This window comes from Phyllostomus discolor, chromosome 1 (assembly GCF_004126475.2).
Source record: "Phyllostomus discolor isolate MPI-MPIP mPhyDis1 chromosome 1, mPhyDis1.pri.v3, whole genome shotgun sequence".
Taxonomy (NCBI): domain Eukaryota; kingdom Metazoa; phylum Chordata; class Mammalia; order Chiroptera; family Phyllostomidae; genus Phyllostomus; species Phyllostomus discolor.
The window spans coordinates 113,194,791-113,204,926 of record NC_040903.2 but is presented as its reverse complement, the minus strand read 5'-3'; positions in this window follow the sequence as shown (position 1 = coordinate 113,204,926).

Sequence of the window (10,136 nt, the reverse complement as noted above, 5' to 3'; positions counted from 1 at the left end):
TAGTAATTACCACCAAACATTGCAAGAAATGTTAAAAGGATTGATTTAAGAAGCAGACAGAGAGAAAGGAACATATATATAGTAAAAAATGGCAATACATAGGTACCTATCTATAATAGCCTTAAATGTAAATTAAATGTTCCAATCAAAAGACAAAAGGTAGCTAAAAGGCTAAGAAAGTATGACCCTTATACATGCTGTCTACAAGAGAGCCACCTCAGAACAAAAGATTCACAAAGGCTGAAAGTGAAGGAATGAAGGAAAATATTTTATGTAAATGGAAATAAACAAAGATAGGGTAGTGATACTTATATCTGATAAAATACACTTCAAAGTAAATACCATAACAAGAGAAAAAGAAGGTCACTATATTACTACAGGGCTTGATACAACAAGAGGATATAATCTTTGGGTACATATAAAACTATATATGTGTTTGTGGGTTTTCTGTTTCTTTTAATTTTTTAAAGATTTTATTTATTTATTTTTTCAGATGGGGGGAAGGGAAGGAGAAAGAGAGATAGAGAAACATCAGTATGTGGCTGCCTCTCAATACCCCCCAATGGGGACCCAGCCTGAAACCCAGGCATGTGTCCCAACTGGGAATCAAGCAGGTAAGCATTATTTCACAAGCCTGCACTCAATCTATTGAGTCACAACAGCCAGAGTATGATTTTTCCTCTTTTTTAAGGCAGAATAATATTCCATTATATGTATATACCACATTTTGTTTATCTATTCATCTCTCTTTATTTATTTATTTAATCTTTTTTATTGATGTTCAAGTATAGTTGTCTCCATTTTCCCCTCACCACTCCCCCCACCCCACTTATTCCTTCCTCCCACCCTTGACCCTACCTTTGGCTTTGTCCATGTGTCCTTTATACATATTCCTTGATGACCCTTCCTTTATTTTCACCCAGTATCCCTCTTCCCCCTCCCCTCTGGTTACTGTCAGTATGTTCTTTATTCCCATGTCTCGTGTTATATTTTGCTTGTTTGTTTGTTTTGTTGATTACTTTCCACTTATAGGTGAGATGATATGGTATTTGTCTTTCACCACCTGGCATATTTCACTTAGCATAATGCTCTCCAGATCCATCCATGATGTCCCAAAGGGTAGGAGCTCTTTCTTTCTGCTACATAGTGTTCCATTGTGTAAATGTACCATAGGTTTTGGATCTATTCATTTATTGATAGGCACTTAGGTTGCTTCCAGCACTTGGCTATTGTAAATTGTGCTGCTATAAACATCGGGTGCATAGGTTCTTTTGGATTGGTGTTTCAGGATTTTTAAGGTATAATTCCAGCCGTGGAATTGCCGGGTCAAAAAGCACTTTCACTTTTAGGTTTTTGAGGACATTCCATACTGTTTTCCACAGTGGCTATACCAGTCTGCATTCCCAACAACAGTGTGCTAGAGTTCCCTTTTCTCCACAACCTCACCAGCACTAGTTATTTGTTGATTTGTTTATGATGGCCATTCCGACCAGTGTTAAGTGGTATGTCATTGTGGTTTTAATTTGCATCTTTCTGATGGCTAGTGATGCTGAGCATCCTTTCATATGCCTATTGGCCCTCTGTGTGTCCTCCTTGGAGAAGTGTCTGTTCAGGCCCTTTGCCCATTTTATAATTGGGTTGTTCATCTTCCTGGAGTGGAGTTGTGTAAGTTCTTTTTTTTTTTTTTTTAATATTTTTTTAATATATTTTATTGATTATGCTATTACAGTTGTCCCATTTCCCCCCTTCTCTCCCCTCCACCCTATACCCCCCTCCCACCCACATTTCCCCCTTTAGTTCATGTCCATGTGTCATACTTATGAGTTCTTTAGTTTCTACATTTCCCGTACTATTCTTGCCCTCCCCCTATCTATTTTCAACCTACATTCTATGCTACTTATTCTCTATACCTTTTCCCCCTCTCTCCTCCTCCCACCCCCCTGCTGCTAACCCTCCATGTGCCCTCCATTTCTGTGGTTCTGTTCCTGTTCTAATTGTTTACTTAGTTTCTTTTGGTTTTGCTTTAGGTGTGGTTGTTGATATTTGTGAGTTTGCTGTCCTTTTACTATACATGTCTTTTCTTTATCTTCTTTTCTTAGATAAGTCCCTTTAGCATTTCATAAAATAAGGGCTTGGTGATGATGAACTCTTTTAATTTGACCTTATCTGAGAAGCACTTTATCTGCCCTTCCATTCTAAATGAGAGCTTTGCTGGATAGAGCAATCTGGGATGTAGGTCCTTGTCTTTCATGACTTGGAATATTTCTTTCCAGCCCCTTCTTGCCTGTAAGGTCTCTTTGGAGAAATCAGCTGAGAGTCTGATGGGAACTCCTTTGTAGGTTACTGTCCCCTTACCTCTTGCTGCTTCTAGGATTCTCTCCTTCGTTTTTACCTTGGCTAATGTAATTATGATGTGCCTTGGTGTGTTTCTTCTTGGGTCCAACTTCTTTGGGGCTCTCTGAGCTTCTTGGATTTCTTGGAAGACTGTTCCCTTTGCCAGATTGGGGAAGTTCTCCTTTATTATTTGTTCAAATACGTGCTCAATCTGTTGCTTTTCCCCTTCCGATTCTGGTACCCCTATAATTCGGATATTGGAACGTTTAAAGGTGTCTTGGATGCTCTTAATCTTTTCCTCAGTTTTTTGAATTCTTATTTCATCATGCTTTCCTGCTTGGTTGATTCTATCTTCCTTCTGGTCCACTGTATTGTTTTGAGACTCATATTCCTTCCTTTCACTATTGGCTCTCCTCCGCGTGTCTTCCTGCATCTGTTTTATGGTAATCTGCATTCTTTCATCTAGATTTCATCCAAAATCCACCAGTTCCATGAGCTTTCTGATCACCAGTGTTTTGAACTGCGCATCTGATAGATTGGCTAATTCTTGGTCGCCCAAAAGGATGAGTCCTGGGGGATTGATCTGCTCTGTTGAAAACATGGTTTTGTATTTTTTTTCCCCTGTCTCTCCTTTTTTTTTTTTTTTTTCCCGGTCTGGTTGCTCTTGTTACGGTGGGGGACGGAGCCTTAGGTGCTCACCGGGGCTGGGCATCGCGGTCGCTATATTGTGACGTTATATGTGGGGGCGGGGCAGGAGAAAACAATGGCGGTAGTTCTGCTCCCCTGGACTCAGACCCTTGTCTGGGCTTCCGGGCCGTGAGTTCTGCCCTGGTCCACAATCGCTGCCCCTCTGGGTCTGCCAGCCGCAGCTTGCGTACTCAGGGATCACCGCTGCCTTCTTACGCGCCCGATGGCTTTTGCGCCGATTTCGCGCCAAACCTTCCCCCGACCTTCGCGCGCCGCCGACCGAGCCAGCCCCACGCCCGCCGGCTCGTCTTCTCCTACCAGTCCGGATGAACGCGTCTGCTTCAACTTCTTGGCTGCCCGACTTCCATTCAGATAAATCCTCTGCCGGACCTGGGTGTTATTCTGATAGTAAATTATTGTTGTAAATTATTGGTTTTCTAATCTTGGTTGTATGAGGAGGTACGGTGCGTCCACCTATTCCTCCATCTTGCCGGAAGTGTTGTGTAAGTTCTTTATACACTTTGGAGATCAAACCCTTGTCCGAGGTATCATTTGCAAATATATTTTCCCATATGGTTTGTTCCATTTTCATTTTGCTCATGTTTCCTTAAGCCATGCAGCTTTTTATTTTGATGAATTTCCATTTGTTTATTCTTTCTTTTATGCCCATCACTCTAGGGGACATATTGGTGAAAATATTGCTGTGTGGGATATCTGAGATTTCCCTTCCTATGTTCTCCTGTAGGACTTTTATAGTGTTGCAACTTATATTTAACTCTTTCATCCACCTTGAGTTTATTTTTCTGTATAGTGTAAGTTGGTGGTCGAGTTTCTGTTTTTTGCATGTTGCTGTCCAGCTCTCCCAACACTATTTATTGAAGACGTTATTTTTACTCCATTTTATGCTCCTGCCCCTTTGTCAAACATTTTTTCCTTTGTCAAATATTAATTGACCATAGATACATAGGTTTATTTCTGGGCTCTCTATTCTGTTCCATTGATCTATGTGTCTATTCCTATGCTAGTACCAGACTGTTTTGATTAATGTGGTCTTATAAGATAGTTTGATATCAGGTATTGTGATCCCTCCTACTTTGTTCTTTTTCCTCAAAATCACTGCAGCTACTCAGAGTCATTTATGGTTCCATATAATTTTTTTTATCTGTTTGTTCTATATCTGTGAAATATGTTCTTGGTATTTTAATAGGGATTTCATTGAATCTATAGGATTGCTTTGGGTAGTATGTACAATTTGATGATGTTAATTTTTCCAATCCATGAATACAGTATATGCTTCCATTTATTTGTGTTGTGTAGTTTTCTGGGTATAGGTCTTTTATCTCCTCGGTTAGGTTTATTACTAGGTATTTTATTTTTCTTGTTGCTATAGCAAGTGGGATTTTTTCCTGACTTCTCTTTCTGATATTTTGTTGTTGCTGTACAAAAATGTCCTTGATTTCTGAATATTGACTTTGTATCCCACTGATCTGCCAAATTCACTTATTAGGTCGAGTAATTTTTGGTGGAGTCTATAGGATTGTCTATGTACACTATCATGTCATCTGCAAACAGTGACAGCTTTACTTCCTCCTTTCCAATTTGGATACCTTTTGTTTCTTTTTCCTATCTGATCACTGTGACTGGAACTTCCAATACTATGTTGAATGGAAGTAGTAAAAGCAGACATCCTTTTCTTGTTCCTGATCTTAGTGGGAAAGCTTTTAGTTTTTACCCATTGAGTATGATGCTGGCTTTAGGTTTCTCATATATTGTCTTTATCGTATTGAGGAGTGCTCCCTCTACTCCCACTTTGCTCAGTGTTTTTATCATAATTGGGTGCTGTACCTTATCAAATGCTTTTTCCTCATCTGTTAATATGATCATGTGATTATTGTCTTTCCTTTTGTTTATGTGATGAATACATCACATAAGGTTTATTGATTTGCAAATATTGTACCATACTTGCATTACTGGGATGCATCCCACTTCACCATGGTGTATGTTGTTTTTAATGTATTGCTGGATGCCGTTTGCCAATATTATGTTGAGGATTTTAGCATCTATGTTCATCAGTGATATTGGCTTGTGGTTTTCTTTTTTTGTTGTGTCTTTATCTGATTTTGGGATGATGGTGGCTTCAAAAAAAGAGTTTGGGAATCTTCCTTCTTGGATTTTTGGGAATAGTCTGAGAAGGATAGGGGTTAGCTCTTCCTTAAATGTTTATCCATTCTTCTCTTGATGAACACTTAGGTTGCTTCTACATTTTGGCTATTGTAACTATTTCTATGAACATAAATGTACAAATATTTATTTTTAAGTCCCTTCTTTCAGTGTTTTTAGGCATATACCCAGGAGTGAAATTGCTGAATTATATAGTGATTCTATTTTGTTTTATGAGGAACCGCCATACTGTTTTCCATAGCAGCTATACCAGCAATGGAAAGTGTTCCAGTTTCTTCACGTCCTTCCCAATATTTGTTATTTTCTGTTTCTTAATAATAGTTATCTTAATGGGTGTGAGGTGGTGCCTCTTTGTGGTTTTGATTTGCATCTCCCTAATGATTAGAGATATTGAACCTCTTTTCATGGGCTTACTGGCCATTCTTTTATCTTCTTTGGAGTTGTGTCAGTTTAAGATTTTAATGGTGCTGTATGTGTGTGGGTTTTTTTTATGTGGAGGAGTTCTTTATGCATCCTGGATATTATCTTGTTTCGTTTTGACATGTCCCATCCTTGTTGGAATATTTTTTTATTGTTTGAAACAGTCAGATATTTCAGATGTTCTAACTTACCCACCACCAGCCCTGGAGTCAGCCATTTCTCCAAGGACCCCTGGTTCCTTTTGGTGGAAAATGGCATTTAGAAACAGATCTAGGTGTGAGGTTTACCCATTACTCTTGGGAGGTTGCTGTCCCCAGGGCCTGTCAGTGATCAGAGCGAGAGAGAGTGTGTGTATGTACATATATTTATATTTATTTCTACATCTATATATTGAAAATCATGAGCCAGTTACATCAATACCTCAATTTTCAATCTACCACCACAGGATCCATTCTAGCTTCTTCCCTTTTCATAATTGCAACTTGCCTTTCAAACAGTGAGAAATCTGGTTCCCACTGTCCTCAATATATTTACTTATTGTTCCATTCCTCTGTATGTAGGCAATGTCCTGAGTCCACTGGACTCCACTTCACTGGCCATCTCTTTGCTACACCCCCAACCCTCTGCCTTCAACAGAAATTGGGGAAAGGGAAGAGGTCCTAATGGCTTTAGCATGAATTATTAAATGATTCAGGAAGGACTGAATCAAGTGAGCATGGACAGTGCTGAATTTAAAGTGTGGGCCACCTCTGTGCATCTTTGCCCTGTGTTCCTGGCTGAAAACTCAGGCATTTGCCTTTCATTGCTCCCAGAGCAGTGTCTCCTCTGCTTCAGTATTCCTGAGAAGCTCTTGGGTTGGCACCTAGGCAGGGATGCCTGCTAGACCATAATTAGCCAACCTACTCCAGCTTCTTGCTTGTAAGTCTGCACAGTTGCTGGCACTGAGGCAAGAGATAGCATAGGAAGAACTCTGAGACTGCAATACTCTTACTGGCCAGCATCTAGCATTTTGGTTGCCAGGAAACACCTTTTACCAATTTGGTAGATTACATAGTAAACTGAGGCAGGGAGGGGGAAGGAGATAGGTCTCACATGCTAGCTCAACAGTCCTGAGCCTGGTCTGATAATATTGCTAGGTGTTCCAATATCACAAGAAACACTATGTTAACAAGAAAGAAGGAGAGTCCTTGAAATTCTGTGTAACATTCCCACTATCTGGGAAAGAAAGCCTTGAAACTGTGCTTTCATCCCAGGGCCTGAATGTGGGAGAGGGTCCCCGGTGCCCAAAGAAAGAGCCCATAAAACAACTTTGGTTAACTGCCTACTTCTGGTCACTATCTGTTTTAGGAGGGAGTCCCTGATGCTTACAGAAGGAGCCCATAAATAACTTTGGAAAGTGCCCCAATTTTAATTAACTGCCTCCTGTCACGTATTTGTTTTACAACAAGATGAACAAATGGGGTCTGGAGCAAGATAAGGATTCAGGCTAATAGACCCCCCACACATCCCTAAGTTTCGATAGTCACACCCCCCAGGAAAGCTGGCACCACATTTTCCTGTTAATCAGTATGTAACTTTTTCCCTCCTAGCCCACCGACTATGTAAGTCCTGAGAACAAAGGACTGTCTCTCCCTCTCTTGGGGTTCTGGGCACTCTTGGCTCTCGGGCCACTGGGCCTCTGGCCACCCCACCTCAGACTGCCCAGAGGCTTGCCACCCTGGTTTTCAGCCGCTCTTACTTTTGCTGCCCTGCTTTGCCCTGAAACTTTGCCTTTCACCCCCTACTCTACCCAGTCCCATTCTCTTCCTTGGGAATGGGTCACTAATAAACTGATTACACACTAATAGATTTGCTGATCTGTAATTCATTATAAGCGTCAGCAAGAAGAACCAGGTCTCTCCCAGGAACAGCACCTGTTGGAGTGCCCAGCACTTGAACCTTTCCCAGAGACTCTGAACCTTGCAGGGTCAGGTATAGTGGTGGGGCCTCGGGCATCTGCCACCAGCCAGGGGACACTAGGCAGGCCTATCCAAAGAGGTCAGGTGGACATGGGAAGAGATCAATAATCCATACAGAAGCTCTTAGCTGAGTACATCCCCCCCACTCCCAGCACATTTAAATTTCACTTTACAGGTCAAAACGGTTTGGAGGCTTCCTTTTCATCCCCGACACTGGAATATGAAACGTTTGTTTGCCAATGAGTTCCAGCCTTTCCACCAACACAGGGATCCCTGAGAGGGGGAGGGGTATCTCTGTCCAAAAGAAGCCTTGGTGCATGCCCACCTCCAGGTTTCAGTCACTTTGACTCCCTTTCTGCCATACCCAGCCTACTCCCCAGCTTGGGGAGAACTTAGGCACGAGAGCTCACTGAGACTTGAAAGGGTATTTGGAAGAACCCTCACCCTCAGGGAGCTCACAGCCCATCTGGGATCACATGGCCCCACCAGGCAGGGAGCAGAAGCCCTGCCCAGTATCCCCAGAGAGGTGCCTCCCTGGGGCTAGGACTGAGGGAGTGGCACCCTGCTGGTGATGGAAACAGGGAAGGTGAGGATGTCAGAAAACCCTGGCAGCACATCCCCCAGAGAAGCAGGTTCTATGAAAGTCTGCTGAGGGAAACTCATGTTTAAGTGGCCTAAAGCATATAATTTGGGAAGCTCTCTAAAAAAGATAATAAAAATGATGAATAAAAATTACATACAGGACCTTGGAAGATGTCTTGAAACTTGAGCTTCAAGGAGAAAACTTCCTCCTTGGCAGCAGCCCACCCTCACCTCTCCATGACCCCAGGCTGCAGGAAGCCTGTCTGAGCTGTCTGGGACCTCTTCTCTAGTCCAGAGCATGCAGTTCTCTTCATGTTTGTCTCTTCCTTTCTAGAGTTCTTTTAAGGGAAGGTACTGTGTCTTCCTTATATCTGTCTCTAGTAGAACCAAGTGCTTAATAAGCCTTAATAACAGATTTTGTTTAAAGGAAAGCTATTTTAAATTTTAATTATGTGCCAAGCCATGAGAATGCAGTTTTGTGTTCTAATAACCCCAACAACCCAATCTCCTATTTTACAGATAGGGAAACTGAGGATTATGAGGGGAGAACTACTTGTCTGTCATGACCAGATGGTAAGTGTAAGAGCCTGTATTTGAGCCTGGTCTGCAAGACTCCAAAGCCCACGTCCTTTCCCCTTATGGGGTCATGGAGGGGTGGTTGGGTATCAGGTAGGAAGGGGAAGTGAGGGAAACGCATGTCCTACCAAAGAACAGACCGAGGGGAGCAGGGACACTGGTAGGATGGTGGGATGGGAACAGGTATGGGACACACACTCAAGAAAGAAACTGATGGTGAGAAGCCAATTGGAATATACTCAGGGACCTCCTCTGCCCTCCTGGGAGGTCCCATTAAAAAATGGGACCTCCTGTGGCTCTGTAGTGACTGAGTTCAATTCAATTCATTAGTTCGAAACACTTGAACCAACACTTCCTTAGTGGTTGCCATGCATGTGGGCCTGTGCTGGTGCTGGGGAATCAGACTGATTCCTATCCTGGGAGCCTCAACTAATTGCTATCACGCTCATCCACAGTGCCACACATGTTCAGACGAGGAAGTGATCCTGTCTGCTCATGGGATGGTTTCATGTTGGAGGAGGCGGAGAAGGTCTATCGTACTTGGGAACCAAGTATGCAGCCCTTTCAAGTTTACAAAGCAAGTCAGCAAATGGAATTGTCCCCAAGAACCAATGGAGGAGTGGAAGCTGCTTTATCCCCTACATGGTGTGCAAAGCATGGCACATAGAAAGTGAACAGGTCATCTTTGCTAAGTTATCAAAGTGGACACAGAGGGTGGGGAAGTAGCAATTTTCTGCAGGGCTTGTGAGTTAGAGCTTGGCCAGATCAATGAAAACCTTTATTTAGGGGCCCTAAGCCCAGAAAATAATAAGGTGCCTTCCATTTACCATGTATGAATTAAAATATAGCTAGTTCTAAACCACAAAACAGAGTAAGGAGGTATTACAATTGTCTGAGCTTTTCCATTATGACACTACAGTGATTTTTAAAAATTAATTATTTCTCCAAAACTTCTCATTTAGGGTGTGCTCTGCTTTGCTGATGCTAAGGCACATAAGTGGTCTGGCCCATGCAGCTCTAGCTTGGTGCTTCTACCTATTTACTGACTCCAGTGTAAACTCCTGGCAACAGGACCTCAGAGCTACACAGATCCCCAGCTGTGGTACCCAGCAGGCCTGGAGTTGAATGTGATACCATCACTTAGCAGACAGGTATATTCAGATCACCACTTAGTGTCTCTGAGCCTCAGCTTACATAGCTGAATAAATGAGCTCATAGTAGCTACATTGTCGGGTTGGGCATGAGGGGACATGAATAAGACAGGCAAAGGGTCTAACACAGGATCTCACTCACAGTGGATGCTCAGCAAGTACCAGGCAGGTGCTTAGCTTCTCGCAGCTTAGAGATAGGGCAGCAGGGTTGAGGCCTGGGAGCAGGATGCCCTTTTCCCCACACTTG